The 19,469-nt window shown below is 37.4% G+C and overlaps 1 protein-coding gene across 3 annotated transcripts in view; it reads right to left on the reverse strand.

Moving 5' to 3' along the window:
* Positions 1 to 19,469, reverse strand: part of POLA1 (DNA polymerase alpha 1, catalytic subunit) — a 295,311-nt gene that overhangs the window by 46,958 nt on the left and 228,884 nt on the right. The gene's annotated exons all lie outside the window — the stretch shown is intronic.

Raw genomic sequence — 19,469 nt, forward strand, 5'->3', positions numbered from 1 at the left:
TATATACAGGTTCTGGAGGGCAGGCAGTGGGTCTGGGCAGTGACAGTCCTTCATGTGATGTCAATACTTGGACTTCCTGATTCATTCTACTGATAGAGTAGGGTGTTCATTTGATTCACAGTTTGAACAAAGAAATATCTAGTCTGGAATTTATGCCATTTCCTAATGTGCATGGAATCACAGCTAAACTCTATTAGGAATTATCAGGAAGTAGGTAAATTTGAGTGGAAAATCAAGACTACGGAGTGAGGATAGGGCATGGGCTAAATGTCTGATGAATGTATAGATGTAATTGTATGGAAAAAGTTTTATCATACAGTTGCAGAGTACGATGGCAAAGAGAAGAGAGGAGGGAGTCAGAAAAGTATTCTATAAACATTACTGTACTCTATAAAAACAATGTATTATGCTTCTACACTAAAGTATTCTAAAAAACAGTCTCATACTATTTATTAGGTGCTTATCGGAAGCAAGTTGCCACCAGTCACACAATAATGTATCTAGTGTGGTTCTTGTTCCCAGAGTTATAATCTCAAGGGGCAGTGCTTAAAGCTGCAGGAGTTGGAGGACAAAGAGATCACTTCTAGCTGGGAGGCCTTACAGGATGAACAGAATATCAACAGGTAGAGTTGGGACTGAGGTGGGCCATGCATGTAGGGGAAAAACCTCACAAGCAGAGGGATGTAGCCATGGTGGAGTCAAGGCCTGCTCAGGGAAGGGTCTAACCTGCAGGTGCCACGCAGTTGCTATCTTAATGCTTTTAGGCATAAGGGGGATGGTCTGAAACCAACAGCATGAGTTAAGGCTGATCAGAGACTCTTTTCTAGCTCCAAGACCCCAACGTTGGGAAATGGGGCTAACCAAGCTATTTGTCCTGCTCAGAGACCCAAGGTAAGCCCAAGTATGACTGTGGTGCCCAGACATGTCCTTCTAATACCTTCAGGACTACCAGCTGGTCCCAGACCCTTTGGGTGACTGGCAGCAACGTGAAACTGCAAAGGGCTGATCTACGAGGACTCAGCCAACTAAGCCCAAAGGTAAGGCAAAGGTGACAGCAGGTGGGAAAGGTCCCAGAAATCCCAACTGTGGAGATGCCCAAATGCCAGGGCTAAGATACTTCTTAGTCACCCATCTAATCTCTTTGAGGACTTTCTACCTTCCACAGTGGCCCTTTCCTACTTTCATGATATAAGTTAATGTTGAAAATAACCAGTGCGTCTACCACCAATTTTTCTGAAAAGCATTTATTTTATGTTCTTTCATTACCAAAAAACAGTTTCTTCCAGCTTACTTTTCCCTAGCCCTTTCACCCCTTCACTTTATTCTCAAATGCTATATTAGGTGATAGAACATCATAAATGACTCCCTTATCTAGGAAATAATTCATGTGCTTGATTTAATTTTCCTTTCTACTGTCTATTTAAATTGTTATCTAGATGCCACCCAATCTCTCTTTCTATATCAAAGTCAAACTTTGATATAGAAAACCTATTTGACAAGAAGCAGTATTGAAGTCTGCAGAGTTTAACTAACTCTGAGATTCTCAATACTACAGATGTGCATCAGAGTCTCTGTGAGGCTTTTTAAAATACATAGTCACTGGGGCCCCATCTCAAACCTACTGAACCACATGTTTGGTGGTGGCATCTGGACACCTGTCATTTTAAAAGGTGTAAAAGATACATCTCAGTTGTTAAAAAGTAACGTGCTAAAGTATATGATTAAGGAACTTGTTTTGGCCACATTTCTACACACAAGTACAATTATTTTTTTACCCTCCCTAGAAAACAGACAACAGTTATTACTGATAAGGGATATATGTGAACAACATGGAAATGACTTGTGGATTATTCGTGTTTCAACCCCTCCCATTAGTACTGATAGTGAGAAGTATATGACAGTTATCACAATTGATTTTAAGCTCCTTGAGAGTAGAAACATGTCTTTTTCATACTGCAATCATCTAACAATTAAGAATGGACCATTTAAAACATATCTGGTATTGTGCCAGAAGCTGGGGATAGAAATACAAAAAACCATGGTCACCGAGAGGCTTCAGAAATCAATTCAGATGGAATGAATAATAGTAATAATAAGTACTATCACAGTGGTTTGGATAAAGTGTTATCCTCAGAAATAATAAAACCAAATGAAATTCATTGCATGTTTACTACGTGCCTAGCCCTATTCTATGCATTTTAGATATTACTCTGTTTCTGTATCATCCCATTTAACACGAACCTTACAAGGCAGGCACTACTTTCCTCCGGGCTGTACAAAGGATACACACAGGGTAGGTTACATGACCCAAAGTTACTTATCTAGGAAGAAGCAGGAAGTCAAAACTTGAACTGGACATTCTCGCTTCAGAAAGTAGACTTTTAATACTATTTTTCAGGAGCCTAGGTCAGTGCCCTTGGTGCTCAAAAAACTATTGATGTGTGGCAAAACAAATACAATATTGTAAACGAATTAGCCTCCAATTAAAATAAATAAATTTATATTAAAAATAATAAAAAACAGTAAATAAAAAATAAACTCTAGCAGAAGGAAGGAACAAACAACAAATATTTACAGACTGCTCCCACAGTGTGCCTGAAATCCTTCTCCCTAAGGCTCCGGAACACTACAGGCTAAAACCTACGATTGTTTGTATGATTCTTTTTTTTTTTTTTTAATATTTATTCATTTATTTGGCTGCACCAGGTCTTAGTTGCAGCACGTGGGATCTAGTTTCCTGACCAGGGATCGAACCTGGGCTCCCTGCTTTGGGAGCTGAGAGAGTTAACCACTGGACCAGCAGGGAAGTCCCTGTATGAATGATTCTTTAAAAGCTTAGGCAAAAGACAAATATTATCTTTTCCTCCACTTCAGTAATGGGATCAGAAGTTAGGTTTCCATAGCTAACCCTTAAACAGATCCCTTCACGTCTCTGCTCTTCTAGTTCCAATGAGCTTATATCATTTGGGAACCAAACTAAAAATGACATTTTCAGGACATTGCTTTCAAGAATTTCCCACATGTCCTAGCATGTTACAGTGACACTGCTGCAATGAGGAAGAAATCTTCTTAGAATTAGGTGAGAGAGGGGACAAATCTAAAGATGCTATTTCAGGTTGAAAGAAGGAAAAAAAAGTTTCTTGATTCAGGGCTAAGGGGTGCTGCCAACAGCTTGTTTTGTTTTCAAAGATCAGCACACAAAAGTTTCACGGAGCTGGAAGGAAAAGATTTGGATGCTAAGTTAGATGGGGGTTGGAGGGGCATGATTCCCATCATTCCTTTGGGAGCAGTAGAAAAATAACAAAACCTCTATAAAAGAGATGAGCAAGTCTGCTGTGAAAGGAATGACCCCTCACATATAGGGAAAGCAATTTGCATCTACAGATCTCATTGGTATAAACGACCCCCTTCAAAGAGTGAAAACCTCAATGGAAAGCCACTATATACCCATGAAAGGCTTTGCCGGCTATTTGTTGAGCTGTATACAGACTAACAAACAGGAGTGGTTAACCTGGCGCACCATGCACTATAGAGATATTTTTTTTAAGTAGGCTTAGTCAGCTAATCTTGTTGAGATTTCTCTCATACTACTGATTTCTTATTCTCAAAATAAATTAAGAGGCTTCATTCAAAATTCCCTGTGGTCTACCAGCTTGAGTTTGTTGGGTGTCTTTGATTGTCTCTTGTCTTTAGATTCCCTGCCTTGTCTCTTTAGATTTGGCTGTGCCCTTTGGTATTTCCCGTTAGTCCATGTCTGGAATAGCTAATTACATGGCAGCATAATTCCCGCCTGTACAGCAAGGAATAGCAGAACCTTGCTAATTCACACCAATAACTGAAAGACTCCTGTGTAAGTTACTGAATTATGCAAATGAGCAATAAGTGAAGAAAGATGATTCAAAATTGTATTTCATTCATTTATTTTGACAAGTGTAGTTTAGTCTTAATTATTTTGAAAATTTCTTTGTAGCATACTAATAAATTTACTGTGGCACACTTGTTAAAAGTGATAAAGTCTTTACTAAGAGAGACCACTGTGTGCTCTGCTGGATAATTTCCTGAAGACAGGCTTAGTTCAGACCCTCTCTTTTATCTTGGATTTCACTGACTTTTCAGCATCTATTTTTTTGTAAGATAATATATAACATACCAATAAAACACAGGAATAATTTTAGGAAAAAACATTTACTACATAAAACAGGTCCTATGTATGTCTAAACTTTCATAATGATGATAGTTAAAAAATTAATCGTGCTTCAAGAAAAACACTTTTACGTTCTCTGGTCATAATGCTAATAGGATTTTATTTTTATCTTTTACATAAAACTAATTCCAAAAAAAACCCCACCCTAATTCCATCTGTCATTCATCTTTTTTAATTCCTATTTCTGATTTCTGTTTTGTTTTGTCTTGCCATACTTCTTTCTTTTAAAGTTAACAATGTCTGTTTTAAGGTAAGTGAATATATCACAGTACGTAACGTTTTCATGTCAAAATACTTACATTATTATATGTAAGCTAAATTATTTAAGATAGGAAAACATTTTGATATACGTCTGACAGATGAATCTTGCAGGATGGAGTCAACTTCTTTCAAAACAGCACCACTGGTTACAGTGGGGAGTGAAGAGCAAACAGCTTTCCAGCTTCCAGTCTTGGGTTTTAAGCTCCACATAGAACAGCCTCTTAATAAGTTCTTTTTGACTAAACCTCCAATTCAAATGTGTTTTAAAAATCATCATGCATTTGTCAACTGAGGTTCTTTAATTTATAAGAAGCTAGATCAGCAATAGAGCACTTAAAGAATAGAGGGAAAGACAAAACTTAAGTCCCAAACTACATGCCAGCACCTGGCCTATTGAAATCTCATCTGCTCTTGAAGGCCCAATTCAGGTTCCATCTCCACTGGGAATCCTTCCTGGAGCTAAATGTGGGACAGCCTGCAGCACTTCACGCCAGCCCCTCTATTTGCCTTCGCCTTCAGGTCAAAGTTTCTCTACCTTGAGTAGGGAAGTGTGACAGTGCAAAGAAGGCTGGACTCTCACACCCTGCAGCTTTGCTGCCTCAGGAGAGTCATTTCATCTCTTTCAGGTTATTTTTTCATCTGAAAAATGTTACTTTATCTAATAGGTAATGTAGAAGAAAATGGATGTTAATGTTCTCCATAAAATATAAAGTCCTTAAAAAAAGAAGGCACTTAGAGGGCGAATGCTTGAATAAGAAAATGATCAGAAGTATTATAACCTCTAAAACAGGAGCAAGGTCTAAGTTGTACCTGGGTCCTTTACATATCACACAAGGCAGAGACTCGACAAACACTCATGGAATGAATTTTGGTGGGATGGAGTGTGAAGCAAGGAGAAACAGAAAAACCAGACTTACAAACCTGCTTTGGTGATCTTACTTATGGAGTTGGCTTTTATAATAATTTCTTAAAACAAGAAAAGTATGTCAGTATCTAAATTGGCCTGTAAACCTATCTTTTTGTGAGCATAGCTGATTTAAGCCTTAAAGCTCTAAAGGATGGTACTACGGCGAATAGGTTTCCCAGGGCACTTACACGGGGGAGACTGCAATCAATGTTAACTTATTTGAACTCAATGACAGACTACTAATTCTGTCTAGTTACTGTCCTGCTGCCCACGAGGTAAGAGAATGCTGATGGGCCTAAATAAATTCATGACAACTATAAAAAGAATTACTCTAAGACTGTGTCAAACTGATGATGGGTCTTCTTTGTATACAGAGTTTGTATTTATTATATGGACATGACAGCGCAGCATAACATAATAAATGGATGCTGACTAATCACATGCAAAACAATACCACATTTGGGCCTGGGGCTACTGAGTAACTGAAGATATCACAGGGACACAAACTTTAAAAGTTACAGTTGAAGCCCTTAGACAGTTATGGAAAACTTAAAGAATTACAGACGATAATGAAAACAAAGTCAGTTTTTGTGAAAAGCAAGAAAGCAAAGCAAATGAAAACCAAACACACAAAAAACCCCAGTTGGTTTAAATATTAAGTCAGGTTAAAAATTAAATCTGTACTGTAGTCAGAAAGGTGGGGGCCAAGCAAAAACACTTCACTTTTAACCATTAGAGGCTATTCTGATATGGCATATGCAATTGGTAAAAAAAAAAAAAAAAAAAAAAAAAATTAAGAAGATGCACGAAAGGCAAATGCTGTCTCTCATAAACATAAAAGGAACAGAAACACTTCTGAGAAGAAATGCTATCACCACAGAGATAAGGCAAATAAGAAATGATGGAGACATTAAATTCTGGGCCAAGTAAATGAGCAAGATTCCCAAGAGGAAAAGAATATACAATTTAAAAATAATCCCAAACTACTAGAGAAAAATACCAGAGTCAGAATGAACCTGTTTAAATCCCAAATATCTCTGAGAGCATGAAACAATTCTGGATGACTTTAAATCCTCTAATTTGCTTGAAGCAAATGAGACTGGTGTTTGGATATATTTCACTGACTTTTTTTGTTTAAAGTCACATTTATTACAAATTTTAGTTGGTATTAAAACAAGTCATAAAGTCAATAGTTGATAAAACCACAAAGGGTGCTTCTTTAGAAAGATTTAAGAACAATGAAAACAACAAAGGGAATGCCATATGCTTTTAAGACTACAGACCTTTTAATATTTAAAACTGCATTTTTAAAAGAAGTAGTGTTATACATTTTAAATGGCTGATTCAATACATTTCTAGCAAAAAAGCACTAATTTTGAGAGGAAGAAAATTTAGTTTAACTATATCTAACCCAAGTGCTTTATTTAGGTCACGTTATAACAGATTACTATAGATGTTATACAAATATCGATAATTCACTATTTCTGAAACTTAGAGTACATTCCATCTTGATAGGTAAAGGATCTACTCTCTTCTCTGCCATGAGTATTATAAGCCTTTTTCTCCTAATTAATCTGCAATTAATTCAACCAACCTCCAATTAGTCTTCTACAACATTACCCTACTTAGACAATAAAGCAGTCTCCAGATTGGGTTTTAAACCTGGGTTAAATAGACTCCTACAGACCAAAAACGGTTCTGAGATTTCTCTTTGTAGTATAATTTAGATGTCATATCTAATTTGCTGTCATGACTATTGTTTCACTGTGCAATTTGTATGTCGCTTTGAATGGTAAAGACATCAGAGCTTTATTGAATTAAACCTTCTGTCTTTATTTAGGGTCTGATGTTACATGTTTATGCGTGTATGTTTATGTCTCAAAAGCTCCTTTTGACATCAAGTAATAGTAGAAAAGCATTATGCTTTTTTGATATCTTTGCTCCCAACTTGGTAAATATAAACACAAATGGGGGGAAGTGGTGGTGATGGAAGCCCTCTTTAAACAAAAGAAACAATTTTAAGTAACAATAATAATAATAATATTGTTGTTATTATTTTAAAGACTGAGTTAGCTAAATAAGCCATTCACATTACAGAATCATAGAGGGCCTGGCTGTTTTATAACCTTAATGCCTTGATTGTCAATTCTATTACCCAACAGTTTCCTAAGAATTGCCTTTTTTATTGATAGTTTTTGTGATGCTACCTCAAATATAAGATACTATTCTTATCACAATTCCATAAACACAAAGAAATGCAAATGCTCCCTGGCTTTAATTCATAAGGTACAAGGGCCATCTTACCTAGATTGCAATACTCAGTTTAGTGTTGGTCTGTCTGTAACTGTCCTCCTGGCCTTTGAGTTCAAGTTCTACCTAAAGTCAGGACTCACCATGGAAAGTCTCCCAGTAGACCACTGGAATAGCCTTTTAAGTAATTTTTAGTGCATGAAATATCATAAAGTTTTTACTAGATAATTACACTTCCTGATTTTGTAATTAGTGGAAGTACATGCAATTACATAATAATTATGATAGTAATTACGTAATTAAGATGTATAATTATGTAGTAAAAAACATCATGGAAATAAAACCATCTACTGTGTAAGCACAATACATTTTAAAAGTAAATTCACTAGCTCATCTGTTTAAAAATACTTTTCTTCAAAATAAAGTGATTAGCTCACATTATCGTCTAACTGCTTGAAAATGGTTTAATATTTTTTCCTCATTGGTGAAAGAAGTATATATATTTAAAGTACGTGAAACAAATCTTAGGTTTTTCCCACTTTCAAACACTTGAAAAATGACAGTATGTTTTGCAAATGAAGACCATCAACCATAGCACCATCACCTAGATAATGCCCTTGCTTATATGCTGCTATACTTGTCAAAAGGGACAAAGAACTTGCCCACTGAAAGGACATACTAGGAAAAGATTGTATAAAACTCGTAACACATTTGTAATCACATCATGCTTGTGAGCTCATTTCTACATAAAAGTGCAAAACTTGAGTGCATATTTACAGTGGGCTGAGAGAAAAGGCATGCTATTAGAATCCAGAAGTTTGTTGTCCAAATACACAGCAACTTTGTCATATACAACTTTCACTATCTTAAAGAGGATGACATAAAATATACAAAGACATCTCCACTATTGGCAAAGCAACTATGGTGACAATTTCCTGGAAAATGTAGTTTTTCTTCTGTCACACTGTAAAGTTGTCTTTAAACAACAAAACAAAAACAAAACTGGCAGTATTCAGAGAGAAGAGCAAAGCAGTATGAAGGGGCTCCAGTCTGCCACAGAAAAACATCAACTTTGTCATTCTTGTATTGAGGATAAAAATAGAACAGGAAAGTCAGCAACAGTAAGGAAAATTCCAAAATAAATTTTGTAATACCAAAATTAAGAAATACAATCTTGGTTTCACTTGAAAAAATTCTAGTTCAATACCTTGAAATCTTTACAAGCATGCTGAATCAAGGTTGTCATGAGGCCCAGAACGTGGTGACTGGGGGAGACTGTACTCTGGGCATATACAAAGTGGCCCTTGTATGAAGTGGCTATAGAGCCACATTCCAGTTTTCTCTTTTATAAGCCACTCATCTTGAGAAGCTGAAAGCCATTTTGAAACTAAGATTTGAAAAATCTTAATTTACTTCTCCCTTGTTCCATTTAGTTAAGAAGAAAAAAAGTGGAAGAACTCATGATTTCCTGCTTTTCCTCACTCTCCTAGGTCTGCTATGGCTACTACAATTTTAAGCTTAATTATAGAATATACTTCGGAAGACAAGGCTGTCATACTAATTCCACCTCAAACCTGACTAGGCCTTCTATATTCTGCCCATTTGTCATTTTAAAGTTTTGCCAAAAGGATGCTCCCAATCAATGGATGAATAGAATGGAAGTAGGCTTTAGTTACTAAGAGGGGAGAATGTCTTAAATCAGTGCTTCTCAACATTTAATACGCCCAGGAGTCACCTGGGAATCTTGTTAAAATGTAGATACTGGTGCAGGAGGTTTGGGGAGGACCTGATATTTTGCATTTCTAACAAATTCCCATGTGATGCCTATGCTACTGCTATACTGATCACACTCTGAGTAACAAGGTGTTAGAATTGATGTGGAAAATGATGCAGGGAGAAAAAAGCTGACCTGGATTCGTCAGTATGTTATTTTTTCCCTCAACTGCTAAATTATTGGAATTATTATTTCAAGTTGAATAAAACATTTCTTTGTAAAATTTCCACTCTTATAATTTGCTCCTTGTTACAAAAGCAGTACATGTCCATCTTATACAAAGGAGAAAATAAAAATTATCCATAATCCACCCACAGATAACAGCTGTAAACAATTCTAGTGTTTCTTACCAATTTTTCCATGGTGTATATAAACTACACATTAGAATCATAATAATTATTTACTTTTGAACTTTAACCTTATATTATTAGTATTTCTCTAAGTCATTAAACATTGAAACTATGTAATGTCTAACAATGAGGCTCCCCTCCCCAAACCTCAGGGTTATATGAACCATTTTTTCTATCATCAAAATTCTTTGTTTCTACAACCACTCCCTAATCATAAATTGTTCTAAACTACCATGTTAGTGTCTCCCCTGATAAAAAAATTTCACTTAAACTAATGAAAGGAATGGGGTGGCAAGAAAAAGGACCGCCCCGCTCCCAAAACCTCAGATCTTTTTTTTGTTTGCGGCAGAACACAGCATGTGGGATCCAAGTTCCTACCAGGGATAGAACCCATGTCCCCCACAGTGGAAGTGTGGAGTCCTAACCACTGGACCATCAGGGAAGTCCCATCAGATCATATTTTATCCATAAGAAAATGAAACAAAAGGAAAATGTACTTTAAGCTGCCCATTTCAAAACCGGTTTCTGTAATGAAAATTGTTTTTCATTATTATGAAAAATATAATTTTATGAGCAAATTAGTGCTTAAATGAAATTCTACCTTTACTTTTCCATGTATTTGGTAGGTATGAATTGTTTTGTGTGTGCTCTGGTATTATTTATTAAAAACACAGAAAAGGTCCATTTCTAAAATTCGGTGGAATAGCCCATGGGCTTAAAAAAGTGACATAAGAACTGAATCAGACAGGATGTCTGACACAGCCTTGTGAGGCTTTAACAAAGTAAATTCTAAGAATGCCAACTGGCTTAGAGAGGACTCCAGCGGCTCTTTGCTACTTGTATTTCAGACTTCTAGCAACGATATAACTCTTTTGCTTTCTCTTTAGCAGTTAGAGTAGAAATCCTTAACATCAAAAAGGGAGCTGTCTTAAGACCCTCAGAAAACTCCAAATTCCTATATGCACTAAACCATTAATTTTTTCCATACAATTCTTATTTTCTGGCAAAAAACCCACACAAAACCCCAAAACACATTTTTAGACTCCTTAGCTTTTTAGTATTAGTTGTTATCTCTCTTTGGGGTCCCTACTTTCCACAATGTAATACATTCATTACCACTTCATAAATGTAACTATTTGGCTGATGGCGAGCAGAGAACAGGACTCTGTGGCAGTGTGGTTGAGGGCCAGTCACCCAGGCTCACTCATTAGTTAAGTGACTTGACATTCTTTTGATTCGATTCAAATTTGGCATCAACAAAATGAGAGCTAGGACATCACCCAACTTCAGTTTCACTTGCAAAGAGCTGAAATGACAGATATTAAATCCAAAAATGTCAAGGAACTTTAGTGACATTAATTTACAGCACACATGAATCATGTGAGCAATAGATGTATTATTGTACAGTTTTAGAACTTTCCAACACACTGCCATCCATTTATGGACAGAATTGCTTCCTAGGACTCGTTACTCCACAGTTCTCAAAGTGCTTATGTGGCCATATTTTGAGGTAAGAATTCCTTCAACAAATATTTAGTTAGCTGGCTCCCCTATGGGCAAAGCACAGATCAATAGGGTACAACCCTTTGCCTCCATGAACTCAGTGGAAGAGAAAAGAACAATCCAGGACAAATCCTACGAGAAGGGCACTCACAGGGTGCTACGGTAATGCAAAGGAAGGAAGCTTATACTACATTCAATTTCTTCATCAATATAATGGGGCACGATCCACTGTTACCTCGTGGGGCTGCTGTGCAGACCCATGCTGGACATCGGAAAGGAAGACAGGAAACTATATAAAGTACCTTACACAGGGTTAGCGTAATTCTGGTGACACTAACAAAAACAACAAATACCTACAGACCTGACCATCATGTATAAAGGAAAGACAAAAGAAGAGCAATGGTAACAAGAAATGGACAGTTTAAGAAAAAAAACAGCAAAGCAAGGAAGTAAGAAAAAAGCTTGAGACGAGAAGTCATTGGGAATTTCACCATACTGAGAGAAGCAAGGAGCACAGCCTCTGAAAGGGACTGTGCAGTAGGCCGTGGCCCTCAGGCTGCCCATGGCCCTCTGCAAGAAACAGGGGTAACCTGAACAATAGTCTCTCTAGACCTAAAGAGACTTCACTGAGAAATCAGTCTTCCTAACAGATGCTTTTCAAAAGTCCACAGGTAAAGCACCAGCCTTTTGCTAACATTTATGCTGTAGCTTCAATTCCTTTCTTCAACACAGAGTCCTAAATCCTGGTGTCCCTATTCTGGCAGAGACAAATGCAACATGTGAAACTTGCACCAAGAAGACCATGTGTTATGGGTTGAATCGTATCTCTTTCACCCTTAAATTCTTATCGAAGAGGGGTTAAAGTCCTAACCCCCAGTACCTTAGAATGCGACAATATTTGGAAACACAGCCTTTAAAGGGCTAATTAAGTTAAAATGGGACACAGAAAGGTACAGAGGGAGGACCATGTGAAGACAGGATGAAAATAGCCATCTACAAGCCAAAGACAGAGGCCTCAGAAGAAGCAACCCTTCTGATACCTTGATCTCAGGCTTCTAGCTTCCAGAACAGTCTGAAAATACATTTATGTTATGGTAGGTACAGCAGACTAACACACCATCCTACTACAAATAGCTGACATACAGAATAAGAGGAGATAAGAATCTGGTAAGACAGAACAGGAACAAAGAAAGTGGTTTTTCTGTTTTTACTTTTAGGAATAAGGAAAAATCAAACATTAAAGTGAAAAGGCAATTAGAGTTCAAAAGAATAAAAAAATAAGCCACAGACTGAGGTAAAATATCTGCCAGAGACACATTTGGTAAAAGATGGTTATCCATCAGGGTCTTAAAGTTTTCTGCATACAGGTCTTTTGTTTCTTTGGGTAGATTTATTCCTAGGCATTTTATCCTAGGTATTTTAGGAGCCGGTGAAACGAATAGAGAGAGTAGTCCTGAAACATATACATTTTGATATGTAAAAAAGATAGCTGGTAAGAATTTGCTGTCTGACAAAAACCAGGAGCTCAAACTGGGGCTCTGTGACAACCTAGAGGGGTGGGATGGGGTGGGAGGAAGGTTCAAGAGGGAGGGGACATACGTATACCTATGGCTGATTCATGTTGATGTATGGCAGAAGCCAACATCAATTATCATCCAGTTAAAAATGAATAAATTTTTTTAAATGATGTGATTAAAAAAAAAAAGGTTATCCAAAATATACAAAGAACTCTTAGATAAGAAAACAAACAGCTCAATTAAAAATTGGGCCAAAAAAATCTCACCAAAGAAGATATATGAATGGCAAATAAGCATATGAAAAGATGCTTCAAATCATATACCATCAGGAAAAGGGTGGTTAAAACAACAACGAGATGCCACAACACATGTATTAGAATGGCCAAAATATGAACACCAACAACACCAAATGCTGGGGAGGATGTGGAGCAACAGGAACACCCATTCACTGCTCAGTGGAAAATAACATGGTACAGCCACTTTGGAATTCAGTTTGTCAGTTTTTTACAAAATTAAATATCGTATGATCTAGCAATTTGTTCCCTGGTATTTACCCAAAGGAGCTGAAAATTTATGTCTACACAAAAACCTGCACATGGATTATGTTTACACCAGTTTTATGCATAATTGCTGAAAACTGGAAGCTACCAAGATGTCCCTCAGTAAGCTAATTGATAAATAAACTGTGATACATCCAGACAACAGAATATATATCCTTTTACACCTTTTATTTCGTCCTGTATAGATGATTAACAAACAATGTTGTGACAGTTTCAGGTCTCAGTCATACATATACATGTATCCATTCTCCTCCAAACACTCCTCCCATCTAGGCTGCCACATAACATTGAGCAGAGTTCTCTGTGCTGTACTGTAGGTCCTTGCAGGTTATTCATTTTAAATACAGCAGTGCATACACGTCAATGTCAATCCCAAACTACCTAATTATCCCTTACCCCCATCCTTCCCCCACCAGCAACCATTTATTTGCTTTCTAAAAGACAAGAGAATATTTTTAGCGCTAAAAATGAAATGAGCTACCAAGTCATGAAAAGACAGAGGAAACTTAAAATGCATCTTAGTAAGTGAAAGAAGCCAATATGAAAAAGCTACATCCTATATGATTCCAATCACATGACATTTTGGAAAAGGGAAAACTACGGAGACAGTAAAAAAAGGAAAAAAAAAAACAAAACACAAAAAACCCAGCTGCTGCCAAGGGGTAAGGGGGAGAGAGGTGACTAGGAGAAGCACAGAGGATTTTTAGGGCAGTGTCTGATACTATTAGGTTGATGCAAACATAATTGTGGTTTTGGACCTTGACTTGTAAATCATTATGTATGTTAGTCGTGCCATCGTGTCAGACTCTTTGCAACCCCATGGAATCTAGCCTGCCAGGCTCCTCTGTCCATGGAATTCTCCAGGCAAGAATACCAGAGTGGGTTGTCATTCCTTCTCCAGGGGATCTTCCCAACCCAGGAACTGAACCCAGGCCTCTTGCATTGCAGGTGAATTCTTTACTGTCTGAGCCACCAGGGAAGCCCACTTAAATCATTATAACTAGACTCGAACACATCTTTATTAACCAAAATAGGGACCATTACAATCAACACATTTTTGCCAATGAGAAATAACTTTGTTTATTCCTGTAGTGTAAATATCCATGCTTCAGGATTTGACAAACTCTTGGAAAGCATTTTCTGCCTCCTGCTGGCTGTGGAAGCATTTTCCCTGCAAAAAGTTGTCGAGATGCTTGAAAAAGTGGTAGTTGGCTGGCGAGGGGTCAGATGAATATGGCCGATGAGGCAAATTTGTTCAACTTTTGAAGCAGCTGTGCATCATATAGTTGGGTGTTGTTGTGGAGAACTGGGCCCTTTCTGTGGAGCAATACCAGTTGCAGGCGTTGCAGTTTTTGGTGCATCTCACCGATTTGCTGAACCTACTTCTCAGATATAATGGTTTCACCAGGATTCAGAAAGCTGTAGTGGATCAGTCGGGCAGCAAACCACCAAACAGTGACCATGACCTTTTTCTGGTGCAAGTTTGGCTTTGGAAAGTGCTTTGGAGCTTCTTCTCGGTCCAACCACTGAGCTGGCTGTCACCAGCTGTCATATGCAATCCACTTTTTATCGCACATCACAATTTAATCAAGAAATGATTGTTGTTGTGTAGAATAAGAGAAGATGAAACTTTAAAACAATTTTTTTAAAGATTTTTGGTCAGTTCATAAGGCACCCACTTACTGAGTTTTTCACCTTTCCCATTTGCTTCAAATGCTGAATGACCATAAAATGGTTGACGTTGAGTTCTTTGGCAATTTCTCGTGTAAGAGGATCAGCTTTGATGATGGCTCTCAATTTGGTCATTGTCAACTTCCAATGGCCAGCCACTATGCTCCTCATCTTCAAGGCTCTCATCTCCTTTGCAAAACTTCTTGAACCACCGGTGCGCTGTACGTTTGTTAGCAGTTCCCGGGCCAAATGTCTTGTTGATGTTGCAAGTTGTCTCTGCTGCTTTACAACCCATTTTAAACTCATTTAAACCCATTTTAAAAAATTAAGAAAATTGCTCAAATTTACTTTTGTCTAACATTATTTCCATAGTCCAAAATAAATAGCAAGTAATAAGTCATTGGGATTCCCTGGTGACTAAGACAGTAAAGAGTCTACCTGCAATGTGGGAGACCCGGGTTTGATCCCTTGGTCAGGAAGATCCCCTGGAGAAGGAAATGGCAACCCACTCCAGTATTCTTGCCTGGAAAATACCATGGAAGGAGGAGCCTGGCAGGCTACAGTCCATAGGGTCACAAAGAGTGAGACACAATTGAGCGACTCAAAAAAAGCAAGAAATGTACATTAAAATGATGTATGTAACATAACCACATTTATTAAGAATGTATTCCAATATCAAATGGCAAATTTCAACAATGCAAAAACTAATTATTTTGCACCAATCTAATATAATGGTGGATACATGTCATTATATATTTGTGTAAACTCACAGAATGACTCAGTGAGCCCTAAGGTCAAGTATGGACTGTGGGTGATAACAATGTGTCAATGTAGATTCAGCAAACTGTCCCACTCTGGTGGGTGATGTCAATAATGAGGAAGGCTGTGCATGTGTCGGGGCAGGAGGTACATGGGGAATATCTGTACCTTCTGTTCAGTTTTGCTGTGAACCTACAACTGTGCTAAAAAATAAAGTCTATTAAGAAAGGCAGTTAGTGGATCCCTTTCTTTGCTTCTAAAACAATTTGACCACGTCAGTGGTTTATCACACTTAGCTGCAGTTGAATTTTTGTGTCTGCAAAGGGCTCTTAGCTCCTCTAGGGCAGGGCGCATTGACCATCTTTGTTATTCTGACATTTAGGATGGTATTCAACAAATAATAGGAAATATATATGTACTGTTTTTATCGCTGCTGAATAAATGAAAAAAGACTCAGTTGAGAAAAGTCAGACTCTTTTTCTTCCTTTATTTTTAAGCAGACTTACTTTAGACAACTGGGCAAAGATTTGAATTGATTCATGTCTCCCTCAAACAGTTCACTTATCCCTACTCAGGCCAAGGCCCCCCTGGGATGAGGCAGGCAAATGGAACCATTATGTGCTGCCACCATGGAAATGGATTTTTACTTCATATATTGCCACTATGTTCCTCTAAAACTTTTGGATCTATTATGCCATCTGTGTACATTCTGGAGCAGTTACAATAATAATGCCAAGCCCCAAAGAAATAAGATTTTTAAAATGTTATGTATTTATAGTGAATATGCAGTAAATACTTCACCAAACTGAAAAACAGTCCCTTATCATCTTAAAGGAAAGAGAAAAATACCAAATGGGGTTAATTCACATTACGGACTAATGGCCTGTAAACCTTCGTTTGAAAAGCAAAGCACAGGAAAAAGCTTTGACAAGAGCTACTTTTCACCATTAAAAATAAACCTCTTTCCAATAATTTGTATGTGATTTTTTCCCCAGGTCAAATCGACAAGTTTCAAACACAGATTAAACCCACCATCCAGTTGCAACCCTCAAAATATGGGCTTTATAATGGAAATGGTAAAACTATCCTAGCAAAGGAAATGTTGCTAGGTACCAAGAGTAAAGGAGAGTCTACGGTAAATACTTTACACGCCAGTTTCAGGGCACTTGTTGACAGACAATACTTAGATTCCATTCTCAATAATATAATTGTGTGTAACTACTGTCATTTTTCACAGGACTTTTGATGTTAACATCTATTGGTGTTCTGGCCTTGGTCCAAATTGAATAAATTTATTTGCCCTCTTGATCCCACAGATTTTCAATTCTTTTTAACAGCAAATCTCCCTTGAATAGCTAATCAGAAGACAGCATTTCACTCCAACTCATACAGTGAGAAGTGAATTTTATATGTTATATTAATTTATACTTAACGGAAGTTTCCCCTGTAACTGTTCACCTATGGACTGTAAGAATATTCTTGCTCTCCAATTGTTCCCTATGGATTACAACCTGTGTTCAAATCTCTTCTACTTAGAACCTGTCCAAATCATGTGTTCAGAATTGTTTGGGGGGACTTTCTTAAATTTTATCCCATACCTTCTGAACTAGAAATTCTGGGTGTAGGAACCATGGATTTATATTTTTACATGTACCAGGTGACTCTTAGGTATGAGCTTATCAAATGTCATTTGTTAGGAAACCTGTGCTCTTGGACCATGGCACAACCTAGCCTTTCATTTCTATCCCACCACTTACCACTACTAAATTATCCAAAAATGTCCAGACAAAGTAAATTCTATCCAAATTCCTTCATTCCAAAGATGCAATTTAGGAATAATAAATAAGCAGAAGATCAAAGGGAAAATAGTTACACTAATTAACACTCCATAAAGAAAGCAAAAGCAACTTGAAATGTTTAATGAATTTCTTTCTGTCAGACATCCATTTTGTACCCTTCTTTTGCTTTATTTTCTTTATCCTTCTGATATGTAAAAACAAGTCAGTAATTCCATGCTGTTTTGGCTCTGAACTCCTGAAGAGGTATTTATTAGAAGCAAATGACAAAAAAAAAAGTCCCAATTCTTAAACTTGTGAAGCATAACTAAACAGCGTGAGTATACAGATTCTAGCAACACTTCTCCCTTTTTGCCAAGCAAGAATTTTGCAAGTGATTACTCTGTTCCATCCTATTTTCCAGGAGAGCAACATACACTCCTCCATGTTCTTTAAAAAGCAGAGGGTAAGTTTCCAGTGACTTTACAGATCACTTCTACAAGTCTCCAAGTCACTGGGCTTTCGGAAAACTGCTCATCATTCAGCCCTTCAGATAAGAATTTTGGAAATGTCTGGAAGAGGAATCTATCCCCTAGGAATATAACAACATCTAGGGATCAATTGGCACCCCACTTCAGTACTCTTGCCTGGAAAATCCCATGGATGGAGGAGCCTGGTAGGCTGCAGTCCATGGGGTCCCGAAGAGTTGGACACGACTGAGCAACTTCACTTTCACTTTTCACTTTCATGCATTGGAGAAGGAAATGGCAACCCACTCCAGTGTTCTTGCCTGGAGAATCCCAGGGACGGGGGAGCCTGGTGGGCTGTCGTCTAGGGGTCACACAGAGTCGGACACGACTGAAGTGACTTAGTAGTAGTAGTAGGGATCAATTTGGATTCAGAAAGAAGTAAAAGGGGATCGAGTTCTAATATACAGATACCCAGAAAGAGGTAACAAACTTGACAGAAACGGACAATGTACTCATCAAACAGTACTTAATTCTCTAAATGCTTAAGGCCTTTAAGGAAAGATCCTTGGAGGTAAAACAGAAACACTTATTGTTGATATGCAAATAAACATGGGGTAGACGCTACCAGTCATGAAAGAAAGTTCAAAAACCTAGTTACTAATGGATTAAAGGAGTTTTTTCTCTTATATAAATTTAATTTATATATATGTAGATATACAACTTTATGTAATAAATTTTCTCTTATAAATTTAATTAACTCACTGAAAATAAGCTGTGGAGATAGCCCAAGGTGTTGCTGAACATCTAAAGACAAGATACTAATATTTGAAAATCTCCATCAGTCATAAAGTATTTTATATTCAAAGACAGAAATAACAAGTTAAGTCAAGGCATTAAAAAAAAAAATTCTAGCCTATCTTGTAAATGGAAGAACTGAAGTCACTTATGACTAGAACAGAAGAGTTAAGACCAAATCAAGGGCACTGTGATTCCGATGTGGGAAATTCAGAAGTATTTGTAGGCTTCTATATGTCCTTGAGGTTGCCTCTAGCCCTGGCACTGACCAACAAAATGTTGCTGATGTTTAATGGCAAACAACATAAACACTTTATAGGTAACTAATACGAAAAATGTGTAAACTCACCTTTTTAAATATTTTACAGGTAATAGAAAAGTTGTCAATGTGATTTTCAGGTAGGAGAAAAAAACCCATGCACTTGTCATGACATTTTCAAATACTTTAAGTTACGTAACAAAGCTTTTCTCAGGCCTATTAAGCCCCACAGTGCCTGCAAGTCTTGTGTAAGACACAGGCAGCACCTAATAATCTGGGCTGAGGCATCTATATGCTCTCTTAGGATGGAGTCAATAAAAGAACTCCACCCCAGTCCTGTGTCTCAAAATGAACCTAGGCTTTTAGTGAACAGTAGAGACATACTCCAGGTCTATTTTTTCTGGTAATATCTGG

Source organism: Bos javanicus, chromosome X (assembly GCF_032452875.1).
Source record: "Bos javanicus breed banteng chromosome X, ARS-OSU_banteng_1.0, whole genome shotgun sequence".
NCBI classification, from domain to species: domain Eukaryota; kingdom Metazoa; phylum Chordata; class Mammalia; order Artiodactyla; family Bovidae; genus Bos; species Bos javanicus.